Raw genomic sequence first — 25,281 nt, forward strand, 5'->3', positions numbered from 1 at the left:
ATAGTTGCAAATGTTATGTTTTTTTTTTTTGTTTTTTTTTTTTTTTTTTTCCTGGTCCTTAAGAAACTGCACGGTACTGTACCAGCTACAGCAAATGATTGCTCAGGTTTCATAATGTGCAATACTTTGTTATCCTAATAACCCAGGGAAAAAAAAACAACAACACAACAATGCATTCTGCCCTTTGCTTTACCAGAAACATAAGGCAAGGTGTGGGACAACCAGAAGAATAACACCCCTGTCAAACACAGGGTAAGACCTAAGTGACAAGATAAACAGGAAAAACAGAAGAAAATTGGACTGCCTGGATTCCTAGACCAGGGATTTATTCTGGTTTTGTTTCCATGCTGTAGAATATACCAGGCAACAAAGCTGCCAAATTAAGAAGCAAGGCAAACTGACTGAGCAGGATAAAAAGACAGACTATAGTTTCACACCTCTGGTTACTTACAGTTGGTTTTAAATCTGTATCATTTGTACATGTAGGTAATATTCTTTTAATTTAATTAATTCATATTTGTAGATTATGAATTATGTACAGCCTTTGGGCAGAAATCAGCTCTGAAGCTTTAATTCCAGTGCCAGTCCTCTCAATTTGAAAACGTCTAGCTCCAGTGATATGCAAAACCATCATCTACTGATGTTTAAAAACCTTAATTATTGGATAGCAGTGGTACTTTTGTACTCCTCACTGATTAAGATAGTGCCTTGTCATTAAATAGCTCTCAGATCAGCCTTTAATGGCAAAGACATTCAAACACACATTGTTAAGCTACGGAAATAGGTAATTTAATGGTACCTCTCAAATCCAAGAGGAAAGAAATGACAAAATGAATATATTGAACATCTAACTTTTAAAACTGACCATGTGCATTTTAAAATAGTCATAGCATCAGTGAAGAAGCAAAACTCTCCACATAGAAGTGCAGACTACAAATACAGATCCACCACTCATCCCTAAAAGACCTGGAAGATTATCCATAGATCCAGAAATATTTTGTTGTACTGTACTTGCTTACAGAAACACTTGCTCTGTTTTACACTGACCCAGAACTAAATCAAGGGCAGAAGGATAGCAAAATACTAGTTTTCCCAATACTTATGGTTTTGAATCTGTATTTTTGGTATTCTGCAGGAAATGCCATTGGTGGCATCAGCTACTGGTGGAAAGGTAATCGAGATTAACCAAAAGTGATTTAACAAGCACCTAGCTTTATTTTTGTTTTTAAAAAGGGGGTATAAATTATAAAACACAATCCTCATTTTTAAAGGAGACCATTTCAAACTCTAAAATAATCTTAAAAATGTGGGGAACACCTAGGCATTCTACATCAACAGTTTCAAGAATCCTCATCAAAATTTGAATTAATGCCTTTTGTTTGTTTAACCTAATCTTCCACCTTCTAAAGGAACTAATATCTTAATAATTTGGCTTCTTTTTGTAAATGTAATCAAGCTGGAAAGAGTATTAAAATGAGGGAAAACATTTTTTCACTGTGACGTTAAGGGTATGGGAAACAAGGGAAACAAAGTTTTTGGTTAGAAGCTATTTATCTTTAGTATATTATATTGGCCTCACTGTCTATTATTATAAAAAGCTGTTCTCTAAAGCAAAATATTTTTCCAACTTTGCAATCTGCATTCATCATGGCATATATTTATGTGACAGGTAGCACTAATTTTTCATTAACGTCAGTTTATAAATTCCACTGTAATTTGAATGTGTTCTTTCATAGTCCTAATCACCATGGCCTCCAAAAACCTTTTGGCATGGGGTAAATGACATGATTAACATTTATACAATTCAGCTTGCTGTTTCTTCCCAGGACATGAAAAGTGTGTGCATTGTTATTTGTTTTCTTTCATTATGTATGGCCTTTTTATGGAACAATGTGATTTTCCATGATGTGAAAACTGGATATTTGTATCCACCTTAGATGATGCCAGCATGCCAGTTGGCTGGATGTTCCTCCCAACTACATGAAAAATAATGGAAATTTTTGTTTTAATTTCTCATGAGATTGACTCTTTTTAATATTCTACTCTGTATGATGTGATCTGCTAGGACTAAAGGGGGATAAACACCTCAGAGAACTAAACTAGCATTTAGTTGTCCTGAAACACATGGTGAATGCATGGTGATGGCTTTTGGTAGTCCACATCTTTAATTATCTCAGAAATATGCTGAAAGCCCAATACTGGGATGCTGCCTTGACACCTGATGGCTGAAGCCAAGAGCAAAGATGAGGAGCACCAGGCTGAGCACATTCAAGCACAGCTGGGACCACACAGCTCCCAGCTCCTCCTGCACAGATGACACACATGCCTCTCACTTCCTTTTCTAAACACCCCAACATTTTACACATATTTTATCAATGACAGTTGCCTTATTTTAAAAAGACTGGTGGTTTTCTTTTCTTTTTTTTTTTTTTTTTTTTTTTTTTTTTTTTCAGTGATACTGAAGAAACAAAAAACACAGGAGTGTCTGCTTTAAAATCATTTGCCTACTTCAGAACAGAGTATCATTCAAATCTAGTAGACACTAAACACATTAGTTGGATGACTACTTTATTTCAAAGCCCTTGTTTTATTTTTAAGATGGGGTTTGAGGTGGCTGCACAAACATGCAGTCAGAGCTACAGCACTGGTTGCCCTGCTCACAGCGCTAACATCTCACTTACATCAACAGGAGCTGCTTCCTGTTATCTATCTCCAAGCTCCATTCCCCTTAAGAGCTTTGGAGAAGTGCTAACTCAGGCATGTAGCACCAATGGGATGGGGGAGGATAAGCAGTCACCATGGTCCCTGAAAGCAACCATCTCTGTTTCTTGGCCATCAACAGAGTTTGCCTGACCTTTACATGGTTCTCTAGCAACACTTTCTATGTGCTTTGTCTGCTCATCATCAAGGTAGTAGTGAGTTATGCTGTTGTCTTTCCAAAGAATATAAATGGACTGTTAGGCGTGTTGCAGCTCCCAACACGTAACCATTCCAACACAAGGCTTTAAGCCCACTTTTTGCATGGAGGAGCTCTATGTTCTGGTGTGGCTATGTTTAGGCTGTGGCTCACATCAGCTTTTCCTCAGTGTGGGCTCCTTCACTCTGCTCAAAACTTGTTGCCAGTCATCAAAATTATGTTAAATGTGTGGAGCTCCCACTGTAACTCCAAAGTAACTTTCTCCATACACACCCATTTTAAGTGTCCACTTAAATTGGACTGATTTCTTCCCTGATTCTCAGATATTCCTGCAGCAGTTGGTTGGGGTTCAGTGGACACCCATAAAACCCACACTGAAAGTCTCTTGCCAGCCATGTGAAACTTAGAAAAATTGTCATCACTGGCACTGACAGCACCAAATAACATGCAAAGTACCCAAGTGCTGTCTACTAATGCCAAATAAGATGGAAATAAGATGGAAAATAAGATGGAAAGAAAAAGATGGGAGTCATTAAGAAGAAAAAGAAATGTCCTTGGTGGACACACGAAAGAAAATAGGGAGGAGGAAAAGAACAAACAGGTAGCAAAATCCAGGGTTGCAGATTGGAATGAGTGTTAAAATAAATGGTTATACTCAATGTGGTCCCTGTTGAGAAACATGAAAGTCAGTACCCTGCTTGCTTTATGAGCAAGAAAACAGCTGTAGTGTGTTTGGTACAAGGTGTGTACAACACCTTTCAAAAGACAAAGCATGTCTGGAATATATGAAAACTTTCACCATGACAAAAATTAGACAAGATGAAATACTCAAAAAGGTCTCAAATGTTACTAAGTGAACATAGAAAATAGCTTTATGGTCTTCAGTAACTTTATCATGAAATGCACCTGGTTAGGAGATGTAGCAGGTAGAGCTCCCACCAGCAAGCCAGGAAGGTAAGGGACATCATGCTGCACCATGAAACTCAATTCAACACTTTCTGTGGGTAAAGAAGCAAATTAAACCAATGGAAACCACCCCACACACCACCACTCTGCTTCTGCACACAACTATCTGCTGCTTTTCAATGAACAACTTTGTTTGAATTCAGCAGGTCCATCAATAGCATATATCTGGTGTCTCAAATATCCACTCTTCTGGTTACTTGATATATAACTGCTATTATTGCAATATGCATCATATTTTTAATCAAACTGGCACTCTTCCTTGTTTTTCCACATTTGGTGAGCTTGGAGCTTCAAGCTAGATCTGTAACCTCAGTTCAAACCTTGTTTAAATGGTTTTAGTCATTATTTAGTAAAGACTTACAGCCCATTTCTGCTTCTGGGATTATGCTGACTATTCTGACATGAATTCTTTGATCAAGGTTGCCAAAAGACCAGCATAGCCAACAGAAATAATACCAAAAGTCTGTCATACACCCAATGTGACTGTACCTTGTTTATTGCAAAATACAGTGTGCCACGGAGCACAATTTTTCCTCTGACATCATCTAACTTTATTTTTTGTTAGTATATATGAACTATTAACTGGCAACACAACTTTCTTTGAATGGATATGTTTTCATCTGACTGGATCTATGACCACAAAATACATAAATTATGTCCAAGCACTATGCAGCAGTGTTCATTTTCGTGTATTTACAAACTGTAAATTGTATGTCCATAATCCTCACTGAAGAACATGCCATAAAATAGACTCTAACTAAACAGTGTTTTTGATTCTGGAATACACTTTGCAGACACCAAAAATGTAAGGATTACAAGTATTTCAGTATATATAATCGAGCTAAAAATTTAGTTCAAAATGCACTAGTCTTTTAATGACTGATTTACCTTGAGATTGTTATGGAAAACGGTTTCTTTTATCTACAGCATTAAATGTCATATGCGAAAATCTGGATAACTCTTCTTCTCCAGGATCCCACAGCAATTATCCTTCTGAAGTGGAAATTTCAAGACTTTCAACATCAGGAAGTTCATTTTCAGTCCTTTGCTGGAGTTTGCTTTCGGGCCCCTCAGCACACTGGCTTGTTGAGACACACCTCAACTTCAGGTATCTCTCTAGAGACAGGAATAATTTCCTTCATGCTTTACTCCGTACAAAATGCCAACCCAGGCCCTTGACTCCTTTGAAGGTTTCTTGCTGCCAGGGAGGCTCCAAGGCGACCAAGAGAGAACAATGTCCCAGTTTAGAGTACCACCAACACCCTTCCTCAATAATCTGCATGTTCAGGTGACAAACTTGTGAAAAACCTTCTAGAAAGGTCACATAGCACACACACAAGCTCCACAATGCACACAAATTCATACAGTAATCACACTTTGTCTTTCATTTTCAGCATGTATTACAACTAAAATAAAATCATTCATTTCAAATTTCACATCACTCTACAACACGATAGGAATGGAGTATTTCTGTCCATATTGCCTACACAAGGAAACTGAACATGCAAATACAATCTATTTTAACAAAATTAGGCATAACCATAATATTATGTTTATATTAAGATGGTTCTGTTCTTCTTCTGGTTTTCCAACTCCTCTAAATTCCAGAATTTTATTCTAAGAAGAAAAAAAAAAGTGGGATTCTAAGAAATAATTAACAGCTGCTTCACAATTCTTTGCATTTGTTTTCAAGTTAAATTGCTTTAGAAGTCCACAAACTTTAAATAATCACTGGAAACTTCTACGGATATAAGCATATAAAATATTAACTGACAATATAAATTATATTGGCACATGCTTAAAATATTTAAAACTTTTTAAAATAAATGGCCAAAATGTTCGTTTTTAAATTTACAGATGTAGATAGGAATGAATTGCATTCATTCACAACATATCTTCAATGATTTTTCTTACCACATTTAATCAAGAAAACCATTTTTACACATCACCTCTTGTACTTCATTTCTTAGGAAGAACCACTATTAGTTGAATTTTTGCTGGCGCAGAAACAGCCTTTACTGTCTAACTTGTGGAAAAGTGGCTTCATTCCCATTTCTAATTTCAGATTGGAACTGATTATGACTGGGTTATGAACCCATATCCTATAGAGAGCCAATAAAAACAAAAATAGGAAAAAAAAAGTTTTTATAAAGAACTTTATAATAATATTTTAATAGAATTCTGTTGGCATTCTGCAATTTTGCGAGAATGTTTACAACTCTACAAATCTTAGAGACCTAAAAGGGATGCAGACTTTAACTTCTTGCACATTTACTGCCGATAAAGTTTTGGCATTAAACTTACGTTTTTCAGAAACTGCTTTTGTACTTCAAAAATCATCAGTATCTAGCAAATAATTCTTGATTGAACAATGTGTGCTCTCTCATTGATTTGTTTTCTTCGGTATTCTTAAAATGCTACTAACAAGCTTGTTAAAATGCCAATATTCTCTTATAAAAAAGACAAGGAAGGTATATGCAGAATAAAAAGGAATGCCAGGCATTGGTTCTTAGTTGCTTGTTTTTCTTTTTCGTTTCAGACAGACAACAATGTTCTTTCTATATTGGGGGAAAAACACACAAAAGCCAACCAAAACCCATATAACCACCCTCTTTCCAAGGTCCTCCCCTCCATCCAAACCATTCCATGACCTCTTCTTGAAAAAAATAGCATTTCAGTTTCCCAATAACTTCAGTTTGTAACCTCTCTGCCAAGAACATCCTGTCAATTAATGGCAAGTAAGGAGATTTTTGTGTTGTAGACACATGTCCAAAAATAGGTATCATCTAATTTATTTGACACAATTTTTAGCCATTGAATTGGTGACATTCAAATAGGAACTCAGAAGAGGAACATTATCTTACATGTCTTATCATATTGCTTGTCTCCACAACATTCAGCACACGGAAATGCGATTGAATTCAAATGTACAGGGAACAGGGTGGGATGGGGCAAAATATTGCAGCTTTTTAACTTCAGGTATCTATATTATCTCAGCCAAGTCTTATGTTTAAGTTACCTGCCAAGTTTAGAATTGAATCTTTTAATACAAATATCCTCTGAATGCTCACATACACCTAATCTCTCCATTTCTCCTAATCAGCTAGACTGTGTACCTAACATTAAGTATGCTGTTTCTAAGGCATTTGGTCCATCAGGATTACTGATGTGTGCCTTTTATTTGAGACCAGTAGTTTTAACCCCATTCACTGCTTTTGTATGTATTTTTGTAATACTGTCACTAGTTTTGTACAGACAAACTGAGAGTTTAGTTTTGAAGCTGCTGGAGCTAAAGCTGGGGAAAAATAATTAAAAATACTAATAGTTAAAAAAAAAATCTAGAAAAAGTGCATTTCTCAGAGTTACAAATCAGCAGTAGGAAACAAGAGTTTAAAAAAAACATTTTCCTGAAAGCCATGAAATAAAAAACAAACTTGCTTTGGTGGGAATCTTTGCCACCAATATCTAATTGTGAATGATCAGCACTGATTAACAACAATGTGTATAGCCTTGCTGAAAATTTAATTGAAAGATACTATTACCTGTTATTCTGCTAAAGTAGACTATTGCATTTTCTGTATGTAGTGAAGACCAGCAGTCACTCTAAATGCTCCATACTAAAATATGCTGATTTAAAACTAAAATCATTTACTAGCAAAACAGATTATTCAGCAGAGTTCAAACTGATAACTAAACTGGTACTCTACAGAATGGCTACCCTAGTGAAAGTCTCTATTCAAGACTAATAAAGCCTCATTTTCAAAATCAATGCAAAGAAGATGCTATTCAGTAATGAAAATGTAGGATGTTAATGTTTTTGCTGTGAAAGACTAAGGGGCAGAAGAGAAAAACTTTCAACTATTCTTTTGCTTTTACTGTACAGAATACAGGCTGAGTTGAGTTATTGCTTTTCAGTGTTTTGTTGTTTTTATTTTTTCTCCATACAGTCTCAAGTATTTTTGCAATCTAATTTAATGTATTTCCCACAGTAGGGCTATATCAGTTCCATGAGGAGTAAGAACATTTCTGGAAGCTTTTGAAGGTGCAAAGCCCCTTCCCCAATGGCTCCTTCATCCGCCCCATAAATCTGGCCATGTCCAAACTGTGCCCTGTACTCCACTTTCTTGGCAACCTCTCTCTGTTTATTCACTCCTTGCAGTCCAGCGGGCACCCAGTTTATTTAGAGAGTTTTCTTTGGATAACACTTCTAAATGTTGGCAACTCTGCACAAAGCACTGTCATTGCTTAACATCAACACCTCTCCAGGCTGGTAAAGGGAAAAGGGTGTGATTTCTCATCTTCATATTCATCACCCTTTTATGTCCACAGGGATTAAGCAGCAGGAAGATGGGTGGGGGTACCTAACATTTGTCTTTCCAGGAAAACGCTCATTCAACAGGAATGTTGTTTTCATTCACAGTGGAAAGTGAATGAGAACCTGAAGTGAAACCTAAGTGACAAGCCAATATGAATATGTTGTGATTTGCATTTCATTTAGGTTAACCTCATCTTTTCCTTGCAAAGTACAACGTATATTTATGGCACGAGAAAACTGGTACTGCCATCACCACTCCTTTGAGTCAGCTGTCCTTACTTGGACAAACCAAGCGTGTTCTCAAAAAATGACATGTAAACTTGAACTGTTACTGTATGCTCCTGGGAATGCAGTCAGTTTAGTCCTCTTGAGTAACAGACTGAGCTAGCAATGGGATTGCAGCTGGATTCTTATGGAAACAAGACTTATGCAATCAGGCTGCTTGTGTGCATGCTTGCCTGCTCCAGCCTCCCTCAACACAAGTCAGCTTTCAACATGGTAGCAGATTTCAATCAGACCTGACAGAGGGGGGAATTCACAAAAACGTCACCTTCTTATATATTGAATGAAAATAAGTGAGCCGGCAGGTGAAAGAAACTATGTGCCATAGAAAAGACATAGCACATTACACAGCTCTCACTACACAAGAAATGCACAGGAGATAAACCTTCTGAATGCCAACACTGAAGAAAATGCCTGAGATTGAGCTCTGATCATATTAAGGCACCAAAACAGGAAATTAATCCAGAAATGTAATTCCAAGTTTTATTAATTCTGTTACTCATGGAGCTACCTGCTAATTAAAATCACACCAATTCTCCACTCACCCAGCATGTCTTGCTTTTTATTAATTGCTGACTTTACAACCAAGAAACAGGGCCTGGAGAACAGGGTAACCAGTATTACCTTGAAATTGGTCAATAAACATGAAGCTGTTTGGCTGCCAAGTACCTTTACAAAATGTGAGGCAACTACATGAAAATTGCAGTACACACTGCAACAGAAATACAGGTCTGCTGATAAGCAGGCTCACCACAATCCCACTTCCTGCCAAGCCCAACAAGGTTTTGCTTCGCATTTGACTGGCACTTCCAGGAACTTCAGGGGCCTCAAAAACTAACTCCCACTGCATTTCAATATGTTGTGCCTGCTCAGCATGTTATAAAAATTAACCTGTGCAGTCCACATGGCAGTCTGAAACAAGACTAGGTATCATCGGTGATATCTAGTACTAGTTGCTAACCTTAACTTTAAAAAAATATGCAACCTAGAGTTGTCAGCCATGCCCATTGCCCCTACCCATGCAGAGAGTGAGGACCATCAGAAGAAGAATGAGAAGAATTATGTCACAGGGTATCAGGATTTTTTTTTTCATGGTGAAACTTTGGGTAGCAGGTGTCAAGGAGTATCAAGAAACTCCATGGGGAACTTTCCCCAGATACCAAACATAGAAACTATGAAAATGGTCTGGCTCAGTTTTTTTCCAGTATGTTACATATTTTCATGTCAATCAAAACATTTATTTAAAGTACAAAATATTCAAGATCTGAACTGGGCAAAATAATTCCCACACACATTTTTTTTTTTAATAAGAAGGTAAAAATTCCAAATATTTTCTAATTATGAATTTAATTGGAGGAAATATTAGGTGTAGAATCTTTCCTAAACTATTGAATTTCAAAGAAGTCTGTGGAAGCATGGTAAGATCTCCTAACTCCCAGCTACCAAACTTGTGGATATCTCTGCTCAGTGGGCTTCACATCAGCTTGCCTACTGCTTAGCAAGCAGCAGAGAGGTCCACTAAGTAAATGCAGATGGAAAATGGCAAACCAGAAGCAAAGCAGCCTGAGCAAGCAGGCAGACAACAGGACAGGTTGGTGGGCAGAAACATGAAGTAAAGCAGCTCAAGAGCCAACAGCCATCTGCTTCCCTTGCACTTGCAACTGCAACATGACCAACAGGTTGTTGTGGTATTTCCTCATGGATCTCCTATAGAAACAACTCTTAACTGAGATTAGTAAGGTTTGCAGTAACAAAAGTTGCCGAAAAACATATTATTTTCCCAGAACTCAACGATGAATGATGCTTGATTGCTTGATGCTTCATAACATAACGTAAAAAAAAAAAAAAAAAAAAAAAAAAACACTACTGCTTTTAGGTTATTTTCCTTATCCAAGAAATATGTACTACTGCTACAGAAGCACCTGGCAGTAAAAACATAAGCACATTTAAGGGCACATTTTTGTATGAATATTTTTTTATGTCAAGAGCATAGCCTCAAAAAGCTCCTTCATGTTTAAAAATGTGGCTACTTTAAATGAATCACAAAAGTTAGTGCTTGCTGCACTGGCTTCTCAAGCTGTTATTTTATGCCTTAAGCCAAATTTAAAAGAAGCAACACCAGAGTGTAACATCAGCTTGTCTTCACTTACTGCTTTGCTTCATTTGCATTCTTTCAACAAGGAGTTGAGAAATGTTAAACAACCTGAAGAATATTTCTAACTTGTAACAGCAATTTTGCTATGAATTATCCTCTGATTAGTTGCATAACAAAAAGGTTTCTTTATCTTTAAAGTATTTTAGGCACAGATAAATGTAAACATTTTAAAAATACTACATCATACTTCTAAACACAAAAATACTGCTACACTCATTATTTTTCAGTCCAAATGTATATTTCTAAAAAGTCCAGAAATGCTGCACTTGGTAATTGGTCCACTTGCTTTTCATTAAAGATCTTTAAGATAAAACATCAAGGTAGAAAAATTATAATTAAATATATACAAAGAAATACATATGACATGAGTCATTCACCTTGTGTGTGTGTGTGTGTGTGTGTGTGTGTGTGCACGTGTGTCTGAGAGAATACAATATTATTCTAAAACATTATTTAGGTATATCAGGCTTCAGGTAAAAGTAAGCAAATAACATGATGACACTAACTGACTAACATCTCATTGTAGTCAGAGCCTCCCAGGATGTCTGCATCACTAGTGGGACAGAAGAGGGAACCTGGAAGAACTAACACATTGGTATTACAGCTGACTTGTTAAAGGTTTGCAAATATTGATTGTTCCACAGTGTAGAGCTATGTTTGCAGTAATGGGGGATAAGACCTGGGCCCTTGATAACAGCAAAAGCAAAAGCCAGTCTCTTTGGTGCGGGTACAGTGCAAGCCTGGTTACATGCTACAGCCAACTGGGTTGCCAGTTATTAAGCTCTGCTGTAGGGCACTGTAGCAAGGTCCTTGGCTCCCTTACAGCAAAAGCATTGGAAAACACTAGATACAGACAGAAGGTGTCACCGAGAACACAGAAGACTGAATCTTAAAAGAGGATGAAATGCGTGCTTACACATACAACTCCTGTGGCTTTAAAGCATGGTGCCCTCAGTCGCCAAGTTTCAGAAACCACCCAGGTTCGCCAACCTTTTCATGTAATTTTGCATTTCTGGAGGGTTAGAGGTGATGAAAGGTTAAAGCTGGGTTCTTCCTACCAAATTCTTTAGCCGCTTCTAATGCTTTTAACCAGTATTCATCACTATTTCCACTCTCTTTCAGCTTCCCGGCTTTACCTTGTACTTTTAATACTGAACTGTGCTCCCTAGAGAACCACCCAGAGTGAAGAAGCTCTTCTGTTAGAGTATCAGACTTTCCATGTGAATTCCTCATGAAAAATGTAGTAAGAAATCTCTAGTAGGACTCCCATTGCATTTCTACATGTTGGTCATTGGCAAAGAGAAGAGGGGAAGTGAAAAAGAGAGGATAGATGGAGAATAAAGCTGACTGGGATATTTCAGCAAAATGTTAATGTTCTTCTGAAGGAAAATACTGATTCACAAGCATCAAAAACTTTCATCAAATGGAAATAATTGGTTTTTGTCTTCCTTCACAGGAATGTTGAGGAGTCTGTGAAGCATTTTAATCATTTCAGGTGAAAAAGCCTTCTTAATGAAGTGAGGCTCAACACATTTTCAAAAAAGTATGAAATAGCTAATACTAAAGCACAACATTTGTCTAAGTCACATTTTTTACATTTGATTTGGGAAACAGTGAAAGACACCTCCTCATTGCAATTTGGGATGGAATTTTTTAAATCCCACATTTTCACAATGCAAAACCTGTTCTCCATCAGCTCTGGCTGGCAATCCCCACTTCTACACTATGTCCCAAGAAGGCACCGCAAAGGAGCTGTAGGCATTTTTGGGTATGTCTACACTACTAAAGAGAAGAAAAGGCCTTCTGCACTGCACTGCTGAATGCCAGGACTAAGCCTGGTTACAGTTCAGGGAACAGTTTGCTCCTGACTGCTCTTCTCTTTGGGAAGAAGGGCATAAGATGAATGAAGTGGCCAGAGATCTGTCTCTCTTCATCCTACAGCATACACTACAGACACACAACTTTCAAATACCATCATACACTACTCAGTAGGTCATCAAATACCTAAGTTATAGATATAAAAACAAACAAACAACAACAACAACCAATTAATATTCTGGTGATCTGCAACAGTTCTCCCTTTTTTTGGATACCTGGGACCAAAAATCCCCCACAGACTATGTCAAAGGGCTAGAGGATTATCATGCTATGTCCAGAAGAGGCCCATGGCCTGCCAGAAGGCAGAAAAGATGGAGTCAGTCAACTGTGGTGCAAGTTAGCCATCAGTGGTGTGGAAAGGGGAAAGCATTATTTCACCTTGAAATCAGGAGCTACTATATTCAACAGCATGTTTGTACTTACTTACTTATGTATGTATGTGTGTATAAAAACTCTAGTTTCATTGTATGGACGTATCTTAAGATGGGTCTGGAATTAGTTGTAATTGATTTACTTGGTGTCTCCATAACTGGAAGGAGTTAATTCTGGTACACACCGTGTGCATGGTTTCTAGAACAATATCTTTATAAAAAGTAATGGAAAGATTTCTTCCATTTTAAAAATAAGCCAAAAACAAATAAACAAACAAACAAAACAAAACAAAACAAAAACAAACAAACAAACAACAGCAATTTCCTGGAATTTCAGCTTCAGCTTTACACTTCTGCTCTTTGCAACTCCAGTGTTAATTCATTTTTCCTTTCTTGGTAATTAAACATGTTGTCCATGCTATTTAATGGAATTTTAGGGAATGCATTTACCTCTATTATCTACTTAACTGGATTATAAAATGCATCATAAACAAATTAAACTGAATAATCTAGTCTTAATTATTTAATACAGTTCTGCATTATATAAATATTACGTAGTGTATTTTTAATTTTAATTATATGTGAGATTTCACAGAAAAAAAAAATCACATGCTAAGGACTTTTAATATGGCAAATAAACAAGACTCATAAGACAACTTTTTTTTTCTAATATACTTAGTATAGAAAAACATTAATTAAATGTAAACATAAAAATATAGTAATCTGACTGTAGGATTCACAACACTTCAGGACTGACTACTCGGGTTTGGAGTAACTAAAGCAACAAGAGCAGACCACCAGTTTGACAGCACCAAGAAAGATGCCAGGACAGCCAGGCCTCCCTGCCCCACACACCTTCACAGAATCACAAAATGGCTGAGGTTGGAAGGGACCTCTGGAGATCATCTGGTCCAACCCCCCTGCTAAAGCAGGGTCCCTAGGACACATTACTTATGATTGTGTCCAGACAGCTTTTGAATATCTCCAGTGAAGGAGACTCTACAAATTCTCTCTGCAACCTGTGCCAGTGCTCGGTCACCCTGACAGTAACATAGCTTTTCTCATGTTCAGCTGGAACGTCCTGTGTTTCATTTTGTGCCCATTGCCTCTTGTCCACTGAGGAGAGTCTGGCCCCATCCTCTTGACACCTTCCCTTCAGATACTTATACACATTGATGAGATTCACTCTGTGTCTTTTCTTCTACCAGGCTGAACAAGCCCAGCTCCCTCATGTGAGAGATGCTCCAGTGCCTTAATAATCTTAGTAGCCCTTTGCTGGACTGTCTCCAGCAGTTTTATATCCCTCTTGTACTGGGGAACCCAGAACTGGACACAGGACTCCAGATGTGGCCCCACGAGGGCTGAGTAGAGGAGAAGAATCTCCCTCAACCTGCTGACAGTGCTCATCCTAATTCAGCCCAGGATACCACAAAGGCCCATTGCTGGCTCATGGTTAACTAGTCCACCAGGACTCCCATGTCCTTCTCTGCAGATTAACTTTTTGGCAAGTCATCCCCCAGCCTGTACTGGTGCATGGGGTTATTTCTCCCCAGGTGCAGGACCCTGCACTTGAATTTCAAGATGTTCCTCTCTGCCCATCTCTCCAGCCTGTCTAGACCCTTCTGAATGGCACCACAGCACTCTGGGGTATCAGCAACTCCTCCCAGTTTTGTATCACAGCAAACTTTCTGAGGAGGCACTCTATCCCTTCATCTGAGTAATTGATGAGTAGGTTAACAACATGGGACCCAGTACTGAGGCCTAGATCAGTAGCTACAGGTCTCCAGCTAGACTCTGTGCCAGTGATCACAGCCCTCTGAGACCTGCCATCCAGCCAGTTCTCAGTCCATTTCACTGTCTACTCATCCAGCCCACACTTCCCAAGCTTGCCTATAACAATATGATGGGAGACAGCACCAAAAGCCTTGCTGAAGTCACGGTAGACAACATCCACTGCTCTCCCCTCATCTATCCAGCTAATTGTCCTATCATAGAAGGCAATCAGGTTGGTTTACCATGATTTCCCTTTGATGTATCAATGAGGACTACTCTTGATGACTTTCTTGTCTACCATATGCTTAGAGATAGCCTCCAGGATAAGCTGTTCCATCACCTCTCTAGGGACTGAAGTGAGGCTGACTGGCCTGTAGTTCCCTGGGTCCTCCTTCTTTTGAAGACTGGAGTGACGTCAGCTTTCTTCTAGTCCTCAGGCATCTCTTCTTATTGCCATGACAAAGATGATCTAGAGTGGCCTAACAATGATGTCTGCCAGCTCCCTCAGCACTAATGAGTTCTAATTCCAATTCCAATTCCAATTCTAAAAATGAATCAAATAGAACAAGGGCAGACCTCAAAAGACAGATCTAAAAGTAGATTCTGGTTTCTACCTGGTTCTCTTAGGAGGCAATATTTGCAGTACATGGAGGTGTGTGATTTTGTGCCATGAGAATTGATATATTTCTTGTATTTCAGGGAAACCAATATTATAAACTGCTCTACTTAATTGCTTCCAGGTGTATGTCAATTACTACCCAAAAGGATTTCATTCCATTATTTACACACAAGCAATTAAGCATGTAATCACGTTTCATGCAGTTAACATTCAAACTGTTCAATAGAGCCTTACTCTCCAAATATAAGGAAACATTTTCCAGATATGTTTCCTTTTCAGTGGGACAATCCTAGACAAACCACTTCCTTCTGCTAGTAACAGACTCAAATCCAATTGTTAGGAGTCAAAAATCAGCAGCAAATCATAGCAGTGCTCCCTGGAATACAAGCTGCTGTTTTCAGATTTTTTTTTTTCAGTTGATGTCATGCACCTAATGGCAGTATTTAGCATAGTTTTTTAGCAGGCTGGTCATGCAAACCAGGTTACAGAGTCTACAAAAAGAAAACTCACTTTCAAAAGTAATACTACAGAAAACTAGCACAGACATTTGTGAAATTTAATAACAATGCTGGTTCTATATCACCATTCTGAGGTTATATAGGACACCAGAATTTCCAGGAATGTCTGTCTGGCACATTTCATATGTATTAAAGTTATAATAGCAATTTTATAAAGGCTGTGGAGTCTCATTATTACCAAAAGACTCATCAAAACAAGTATAATCATAATTCAAAGTTAAATGACATCAATTTTTTTCAAAGAATTTTTAAACCATCACTTTCATTTTTGTATTTTGTGTGCATGGAAAGTTGCACAAAATACGTTGCTGCAGGGCTGCACCTAACTATATTGGGCATCCAGAAATAGGTGTATCTGACTCAGAATTTCTGCATGCTTTGCCAGCCAATCAAACTACGAGATGCAAGCTATGGTTAAATTAAGCAATAAGCTGCAAGTTGTGACTTATCGGTATACAACACACTGCAAGGAAGAAGATCACAACAGGAAACTGTTTTAAAGTAGTAGTTGTCCTCAGCACAGCTAAGAATATCATCACCAACGTGGCTTTGCGCAGTTTGAGTCAGAGGACCAAGTGTTCTAAACTGAATGTTACAGAGCAGGATTAAACATAAAATTATGGTAAGTGCACTAAAGCGGTGATAATTCTGATCGTCGATTATTGTCTATCACCTTTTTAAATCTTTAGAAATGCAAGTATTTTTGCTTGATAATAATTATTCTCTGTAGGCTGAATCTTCAAACCAGGTTTAGTTACTTTTCAATTATGACAAACACAGAACTGGAATAAAAACAGACTTAGCTAGCAGGCAATTAGAGTTGAGGCTTTGTCATTAACCTTAAACCAAAAAGGCAACCTATGATGCAGTACTCTGCAATTGGCCCAGGACATGTGGACAACAGACCCGATCACCCAAACAAATCCCACTCTCATCCAGGTCTTCTCACCTACCCAACATCTCCACAACAGTGGGATTTTTTTATTTTTATTTTTATTTTTCCCAGAATACTATGAAGGAATATTATGCAAATCAATTGGACCAAAACTGGTACCAGAGATTTAAAAGGAAAATGTTTTTCATCATGAGAATGTGAGGATATTTGTTTTCATGCCACAAGGGTATTCAAGGGTCCCCAGATATTTTCTGTCTAAATTTTAGGAAAGCTAAAAATGAATAATGATATTAAAAGAGTGGAACAGGGGCACTAAAGAGCAATTAAGTCATTGATAACCATCTCATACATAGGCAAAAAAGACAATAATTAAAAGACAATTCAATAAGTGATCCATACTGAGAACTTTCCACTAGTAGCTCCTTTTCCACAGAACCATTATCTATTTGCTAATTCAGTCATCAGACTAACTTGCAAGGTCATTTGCTAGTTGGGAAGTGGTAAGTCTTGAGTTTGAGTTGCAATTTTTAAGGAGTTCTTTTAGTTGATAGCTATGTGTCAAGTAACGTGGCAATAAATTCCAAGCAGTGTGGCAACTTGACATCAGCCATGTTAGATGAATAAATACATGGTGTTTTTTTTAGACTGATATTATAAAGAACAGTCTTCATCTATATTCATTATACAGCAAGCTGTGCTATTAAACACTGCTTTGCACAAAGGCAGCAAACATAATATACAATCAGCTATCAAACTAAAATATGTTTAAGAGCTATTTAAACAACTGAAGTATTTCCTATTGATTTTAGATTAGGAACATATCCAGATTCCCATGCATGCAAAAGAACAATCATTTTCAGAAATGAATAAAAGTGTATGTAGCAAAATATGTTATTTTGTACCACATCATTTTCCAAACTCTATGGTTACTTTTGTAGCAGTATCTTAATGACTACTTTTAAAGGAAAAGCATGTTGCCACTTACACACTCTGTTATTCATTGCAAATGGTTAAAGCAATGATCTAAAAACATTGCCAAGAGCATATTGTGATCCATTGCAGCTGCAGGTGAGTTAGCATGTAACACGCTGAAGCTGATGCAGCATAAGCAATCACATCATGAGTACTGCACAAGAGAGTGACAAAACAGTGCTAATAAAACAAATTCTCCTTCAGGTTTCTAAGTTATACAGCACTTTTGGAAATTTCAAGAATACTAAGATAAAGGATCCTACTGCTTCACCGGTATTTTGCTTGAGTAAGAGCTGCTGGATGCAGACTGGAATAAATGTCTGGTACACAACTTTAGGATTTGGCTTGCCATTTGTACCTCTTAAAGACTTCTCTATCCAAAAGTGCTAATGTTTGACTCAACAAACTGTAAGTCATGTTCTCTACTTATTATTTAATGGGTACAGAGATGTATGTCAGCACTTTTATATATATTTTTATATATTTATATGCTTGAATGCATCAGAGAGTTTCCTGAAAGCCCAAAACAGTGTGCTGAAATTTTAAAGGAAATAAATCACTGTGATAAAAGCTGCACTCTTTTCACCTCTGAACAATGTCCATGGGGTCCTCTCACATAGATGGCTATTAGCAAGCCTGTAGGTTCCATTCCCGTGGTCCTGTGAGGGAGACTTGAGTTAATCAGGGAGCATAGAGGCAGTAAAAGATCATTAGTGCCTTAGGAAAGCAACCATGCACAACCAAAAAAGAACAAGTTGACTGGCAGAGAAGCTAAAAAGCCACTCAAAGGTAAGCCACTTTAAATGGCTTTTCAGAAAAAAAAGAAAAAAAAAGAAAAAAAAAAAAAAAAAAAGAGAGAGAGAGAGAGATTGGCTAAGAAGAAACAGAAGCTTTTCTTCATCTTTCCATTGGTGTAAGAAGCTAGAAACACTTGTTCACCTCATATGTAAAAGACTTCACATACATGAAAAGGAATAGCCAAGTCTTGCCAGTGTTGGTTTTTCCCAGGATAAAAGAGCTGGCAGTCTTTGCTTTGTCTTTGGGGAAGATGAGAGTGCCTAAACTAAAAAGTGTGAGGATTCAAGAAAGTTTGGGTTGTCTTTTGATTTGATACAGTTATGTGTCCTCTGATGCATTAAGAGAGCAAACATAAAAGACAACCAGAAGACATGGTATGTATGTGCTATTTTAATGAGCTCAGTGTATTCAATGATCCAAAGCAGAACTGCAGCTGCAGACACTGTGGACTCAGCCTACCTGGGCACAATATATGTCAGTTTTAAATATCTGTTAATCTCATTGTTAGCTGGTAAAATATTATTTTTTTTACCCCTGTTTTTGAAGAATTTGCTTTAAATTTATACACGTCTTTGAAAGTTTGGTTTGTCCCAAAAGACTTAGTGATTATCTCATAGCAATATGACCAGTTGAAATCAATTAAAGCATCTCAAGAGCATGAAGTTCATCCTCATTCCATACTGAGGACTGCAAAACAGAAGTAGGCAGATGGAGACGCTTGTTTTGAGAGAAACAGCTTCATAGAAAACATATCTCAAAACAAGCATACTACACCAACTAATGTCTTAACATTCTCAAAGTTTAAGTCATAGTGTTTTGACATTGTTTCAAAGAAACAATGAGATTGATATTAGTCTCTTCTCCTTGAGTATCTTGCTAGCCTTTACTAGCTACTTAATGTCTTTAATTTAATTAGCATCATCAGAAAAAGTCAAGAGATGGTTGGTCTTTACTGCTATTAGTTCATCTGCAACCTGTTATGTCTGCCATGTGCTGGGAAGCTGTGTTGCCATTTTGCTTGTCCATCCACTAAGTCATCCATTTCTCAAATTCAGTATCTTCAGACAAAACCAAATAATGCAGGAAGAACTCTCTCATTAACCACATGACATAACATTAATAAAACTGTTACACAGTGAAATTCCTGGGTTATGTAACAACTCAGTATCTGCCAAAAAAAGTGTAATTTCCAAAAAGTGGTTGAAAAAAATTTAACATTTTTTGTTATAGGTTTACTGAACTTAGGTAAGTTAGGAATGCATTTGTGTTAATCTTCTGCTGTCAGTGGCTCACTGTTGAATGAACAGCTTTTCTAGCACATGCTCCTGAGGTTGCCAGACAGAGTAAGAAGGAGCTGTTTTATTTGTTCTTATTTTTTCCCCTTAATGAATCATGCAAAGCATGCTTTCTGATTTTGTAACTCAGTTATACATGCAATTTTAACAACTGACTAGCCAGATGCTTTGTACGGCTATTGAACATAAAGACAAATAACTTTCTCCCTAGACAGTAAAAGGGGTGAAATCTAGGCTCAAAGGCAGAGGTTACAGAGCTCCAGTGACGAGCATTCAGAGCTGAGCCTGACAGGAGGATGGTGCAAGAAGTGAAATACTGAGAGTCTGAGTGGTAGCTTTAGCTGTGGTGTCAGACAGGTCAAACCTTGAAGGTATTAGGTAGCCAGATCTCATATTAGGAATGATAAAGGTGCATCTCAAAAGTGATGTCTGGGCTACCAATCTGAATAAAGGACAGTGACACTATTGTCTGCAGTAATTAAGGAAAAAAAGCAGGGGGAGAATTGAAATTCATGCTTATTTTGCTGACCAGTGAGACTGTATTGCCTTTCCACATTATTTCAAGAGAACAGATGGATTTCCTCTCTAAAGGCTTGTCACTGTTTGCAGAGCATCTAAGACAGTGATTGCTAGCTAGCTGGGTAACTAAAACAACTAAGCACAAAAGTGATATAAATACTTGGTATTATTTAATCAAGAATTTGCATCTCCCACATTCATTATATAAAGAAGTTTACAGATTAGTAAATTACATCCTGCAGAGCTGTGTCTGAGTGTGCAATCACTTTCACAAGGTACTGTAATAATTTTTCAGTCTTTTTTAATCCAACTAAAAACATTAGTGATATTTTACAACACATAACCAGCAATTCATAGGGTTAGACTGCAAGACAGTGGCTTTATCCTCCTGCCAGAAAACAGTATGAACTATATCTGCAGTGATTTGTTGCTGTCACCTGAACACCCTCTAGAGGTAGGTAAGGAAGCCCTCAGTCTGAAATTAAAACAGATCTGTACCAGTAACAGCATAACCTGCCAACGCCGTCTGTCCATCACAGAACTCTTCTGATTTAAAGACAGAAGTTTTATTACTGAGCCATCACAACAGATCAAATGCTGCAAATACCATGTGTGTGCACCAAATACTGCTCCACAGTACACACTGCACTGGGATGGATGCAAACACTTTGGTTCATTGCCAGAGGCTAAATGTAGGTATGCAGAGCTGAGTGGGACTCATTAATAAACTTAACCCATTCCCAAAATCAAAGTATACTTCATTTGTCTTGCCTGAGTCTTTTGTAACTTACTTCAAGATCTTTTCAACTATTCATGTTCTCATTCAGGCTCATTTTCATATCAGTCTTACAGAGATTTGCGTCTTTTATAATCGAGACAGAAAACAATAGAATTTAGCCATGGATTACTAATCAGGAAAAACACAATCTCAATTTTATAAAATCATATTTATTAAATACTGACTGATAGTCAATTATATCTTCCAGCTACAGATCGTATCTGAAATGTCACTATCTACACTGGTTTAATAAATATGAGTTTTCAGTCATTATCTATTACACTATTTATGATTAACTCCTAAAGCTGATGATAAAAGCAAGTCAAATAGAATACCATGACCTTTCCTTGCAGGGAAGCAATTTAAACATATGGACAGGCAAAAAAAATACTGGAGAGCAAAATCACACAAAGGATTTTTCAAAGAAAATCCTTCTCTTCTGACACTTACTGGTGTGATAACACATTTCAGTTTGATATAGATACTTCGGCTCCATCTTTCCCATTAACAAACAGCAACAATAACAACATTTAATCTAATTTTATTGTATTTTTAGATGTCTTTGATATTTTATAGGTGTCATTAACTCAGCTATAGTTTCAAGGAGAAATTCCCTGGACAAGGATAAGACTGCTCTGGAGCGACTGAATTCCTTCCTGCAGAAAAAGTCTCTGAGGATTATATTTCTCACCAAGCCAAAGGGTATTCAGAGATGGAAATATCAGATGTCTCTCCTCAGGTCTTCTTCCAAGTGTGCCTGTACTCATGACAGAGTGCAGAGATTGGGCTGCACTCCTGCTTCGTCCCTTCCTGTCAAACTACCCACAGGAGCAGCCAAAATGTGACCTAATCTCCAGCCAAATGTGGACTCAGGTGGGAATAAAACAGCTGAGGCTCATTCTCAGCAAAGAGGAGGGTGCTGATGGCATGAGGATTGCTGTCCCCAGTATATGTTAAGTATACAAGAGCCATCAGCAAGATCAGCAGCAGTCCAGAGGAGATGCTACCTTCTACACCCTGCTGGGAAAATTCATCTTGCAGGTACAGATCATGCTAGAAGTGCCAGAGGATGTGGACACCTGCTTGGGGAGGGGGGCAGCCCACATGCAACTGCTCCCCAGCTGGGCACGTGGCATGGCTCATGCGTGTCACCTGCCTTTCTGGAAATGCAAGAGACTAAGACATACAGCAGGGCTACATGCTGGTGCTCTGAAGAAAGGGTCTGCCTGTTGCACAGTGTAATGTTTTGCTATTGCAGTTTCAAGCAGTTTATATACAGTATTCAAATTGCACAGACTAGGGTTCATCCATTATTCTAACTTGATATGAAATCAAATTAATGAATAAGCACCTTATAAAGCAGAAAAATGCTGAAAGCTATTGTTTTAAGTCTAAAGACAAGCTTGGCCTCTGACTCTGATAATAAGTCAGATACCTGTATTTGCTTTAGCTACGAGAACACACATACACACACACACACAAAATACACCAACATTTACAAGGGAAAAACCACAACTGAATACAATTTTCATTACGTAGAAAAATATTACTGGTTATTTTCTCAGGTCTGCACAAAGGGTCAAAACCTCAATGGAAGAAAGATGTAAAGATCAATAGAATGCTTTATCTATATTTAAATCTGATAAATTGATTCACTTTGGTACTTCAGCTTCTCTCAACAGGAAGAAAATAAGAAAAGGGAAAATGTCAATTAAAACATGTTAATAATGTAAGATAAGCCCACATTTCTAATTTAATCATTTCAAAATTCAATGTCAGTCAAGTACTGTTACAGTCAAGTAGATATTCATAAATTCTCCCTCACTTTGAAGATTTTGTTCCCATCTAGGTAATGTCTTCTGCCTCTGTACACTTCCACAAGTGCTCTCAACATAGCTCTCCCTACACAGTATCTCCAAACAGCAAAATCTCATGTGGAGTGCCTGCATATACAAAATATAATAGCTTCAACATCTTTGGAATAGGCCTTCAACCCTCCATACAAAAATTTCTCAAGTATGTCTTCAGAAGGTTTATAAACATATCTCTAATTCAGATGGTTTTCACCATCATCCCTGATTGAAAGACAGAGCTTTTATCAATGCTCAGTTGATGATTTCTACTAACTACTACGTAAGTGCTATTAACTACTAATAATGCCACTAAAAATTACATCTAAAAGCATTTTCAGGATGAAAATCAAAATTCCTCCCAAAGCGCACTTATAAGTCGCGATCACCACCTGCCTCATCACTGCCTACAAGAATCTGTCAATTCCAATGCCCCGGCATGCAGATTAGTGGAAGCCAAATCACAAGTTTAGTCAGCAGCCAGTGTGACCTTTCAGGAAGGCTAACTTTCCAGACAGTATCTCCAAGCACCAAATCAAATCTATTGCTTCCAAGCTTAAAGGGGGAGAGAAATATGTTTGTTTGAATAGCTTTTTTTGTTATATAAAAATTTACAACACCTAAACAGCAAAGCTGTTCTTCTATCTTTTTTTTTCTTTTTTTTTTTTTTTTTCTTTTTTTTTTCAGAATTCTACTTCATCTTCAGTCTACAGATGCATTTATTAATGGGTTGTTTTCTCAAGAAGAGAAACATCCATTGATTGAATGACTGGCAATTCAGTAAATCACTAAAGTGCACGTGTACCTAGTGTGACTAACTGCATACTGCACAGGAAGTGTCCTGAAACCTCCTCTGAGAAACTGACATTTACTTCACATTGCTAGTAAAAGCAATTTAGGTGGGGCCAAAGGCATGAAAAGTTCCACCTCCCAGCTGCACTTCAGAAGGGTTTCAGGGACAGCTCTGAGAAACACCCTCCCTCTGCCAGCACAGGCTCCTTTTTCCTTCCCACTGCAGATATCTGCAGGGAGCTCACTGCACCCATACACAAGCTGCTTTACATTTCCTGCCACCAATAAGCATCCTTTTGCAGAGAGCAGCAAACAAGAATGTGCTCTTCTACGGCAATGGCTCATACAAGGCACACACACACACACAAAAAAAGACTCTATAGGAACTGTTGCACAGAGATGAGAGAAGATACAGAGATTTCTTTCCTCCAAATAATTTTATGGACCACTTCTAACCTCAGTCAGTATGTAGCAGTGCATTTCAAGCTGATGAATCCACTGTGTGATGTTCTGGCAACATGGCAATGCATCTTCTCCAGCATGGGGCCACATGAAAGGACATCACCTGCTCTCCAACCCCAACCCTGTGCAGACACCACGCGGGGCTCACACCAGCTTTCTCTGAGCATTAACTGTCATGCTCTGAAGGCATGTCAGCGTCACCATCAAAAAGACATGCTTGCTGATACAGACTCCTCTCCTGGGGAGACCAACCTGCATTTCCAAGCTGCCTGCCAAACACCTCCATGACTTACAGAAGTGCATCCAACACATTTCATCTTCTTTTTCCCACAAAGGCCCTCTCAGGTCTGTCAGGATCCATACAAGTTATATATTTAGAAAAGGCCCCAGCAGTAACTTTTAAGTGCATACCTGTTAACAGAGCATGGAAGAAGATTTGTGCATTTGCATCTAATGGGTAATTCTCAAATACCATGGTTATGGATGAGTTTAAGCCATACAAAGCAATTAAATTTAATGCACTAGAAGAAGATAGATGCTATTTCTGACTGAATGACCTCAAAAGAATGGGCATAGATGCTCTAATCTGAGACCCTAGCAAACCAGGGAGCATCTGAATATGTTTGGTAATGTTTTTTTCCTCTCAAAGCAGAAAGATCTTACTCTCTTGGATTTGTCATATTTGACTTCTGGCACTAGTATGTTGATACCATATGATACCTGCTATGACTACAATAAAATAATTAAAACTCTCAGAAGGTTTAATGTGTTCCCTTCTTTTAAGCAGGGAGCCTCAAAGCAAGAAGATAGCCAAGACAAACAGGGATATATTGCTTAAATCAAGAAGTGGGCAGGTACAGAACTTCCTTTCTTCATTATTCCTAATCAGTTTAAGAGCATGATTCATGTGTTAAACTTCATTTGATACAAGTGTGGGGAAAAAAAAGTGAATTACCCATTGAACACACAATGGAATAATTAAAGGAAGCTGTAGGTACTCCGTGCCTTTCAAAATCCATCACTCTTCAAGAAAAAGTTACGTACATATTTATGTCCATCTTTGTTAAGGAAAACCTACACATTTATGCTTGAATATCTTCTTGGATGAAGGCCAAGCAGAGAAATT

At 37.8% G+C, this 25,281-nt stretch overlaps 1 protein-coding gene and 1 long non-coding RNA gene across 2 annotated transcripts in view; one reads left to right on the top strand and one right to left on the bottom strand.

The window, feature by feature from the left end:
* Positions 1-25,281, bottom strand: part of KCNQ5 (potassium voltage-gated channel subfamily Q member 5) — a 290,627-nt gene that overhangs the window by 257,038 nt on the left and 8,308 nt on the right. The window lies entirely within an intron of this gene.
* On the top strand, positions 16,056-24,998 carry LOC311434862. Its single transcript, XR_014691782.1, has 3 exons — positions 16,056-16,416; positions 17,866-18,069; positions 21,628-24,998. It is a non-coding gene; the product is annotated as an uncharacterized lncRNA (long non-coding RNA).

Source organism: Aythya ferina (assembly GCF_964211825.1).
Source record: "Aythya ferina genome assembly, chromosome: 3".
NCBI lineage: Eukaryota > Metazoa > Chordata > Aves > Anseriformes > Anatidae > Aythya > Aythya ferina.